We start from the raw sequence: 791 nt of genomic DNA, 5'->3' as shown, positions 1-791 counted from the left end.
AGTCAGATAAGTGTTGTTTACATACATAATTGTTTGGCGACCATAAACATGCACGTGTTATCATCAAATTTTCATGGCATGCTGCTGTTACACATGTTAGAGATTTAAAACAAGTGGGGCTTAAAACTTTACTTTGGAAGACATAAATATTATACTTCACAAAACACATAGCTGCTGTTCAGCCATGGAAACCCATACCACGATGCTCATGTTTGTTTGTTTTTTTATGTTAAAAACAGAGGAGGTTTAGTGCTGTACAGTTGTTGAGTCAGCAGCGTGTTTGTGACTTTTACTCTGTAACTTTGTGTGGTGTGCAACTGAATTTCAGACAGCTCTTTAGTACTACTCTTTAGTGGTTGACAAGTGTTTTGTAAAGGCAGACGTCATAGTTAGCTGCTTGATTTTATACGGCGTTCACTGAAAACACAATTCATACAGAAATTCAAAGTGCCGGAGAAGACACCTCCCAAAAATCAGGTCCCACCGAGATTTGAACTCGGATCGCTGGATTCAGAGTCCAGAGTGCTAACCATTACACCATGGAACCCCTGTTGCAGCATTTATACTGTCAGGTCGTGACAACCTGCCAAAAAGTATTCAATCATACTTTTTGACAGGTTGTCATCTATTACTGAATGAAATTGTATATTGTATTTTAAAATAATTACAATTTTCTTTTAAATCCCAGCGCTGTATTTATCATGTCAATGGTATTTTATACTACTTACAGTGTGTATTTCACAACGCAAGACAGTCGTCCAGCAATCGTCCAGCTGTTTTTTATGATGACT

General features: G+C 37.5%; 1 non-coding gene across 1 annotated transcript; it reads right to left on the bottom strand.

The window, feature by feature from the left end:
- Nucleotides 1-475: 475 nt before the first annotated feature.
- On the bottom strand, nt 476-547 carry trnaq-cug (transfer RNA glutamine (anticodon CUG)). The gene has a single exon. It is a non-coding gene; the product is annotated as a tRNA-Gln (tRNA).
- Between the last annotated feature and the right edge of the window lie 244 nt (nt 548-791).

This window comes from Pundamilia nyererei, unplaced genomic scaffold (assembly GCF_000239375.1).
Source record: "Pundamilia nyererei isolate P.nyererei 1_Seehausen unplaced genomic scaffold, PunNye1.0 scaffold00058, whole genome shotgun sequence".
Taxonomy (NCBI): domain Eukaryota; kingdom Metazoa; phylum Chordata; class Actinopteri; order Cichliformes; family Cichlidae; genus Pundamilia; species Pundamilia nyererei.
The sequence above is the reverse complement of the archived record's forward strand: the minus strand, read 5'-3'. Positions and strand labels throughout refer to the sequence as shown.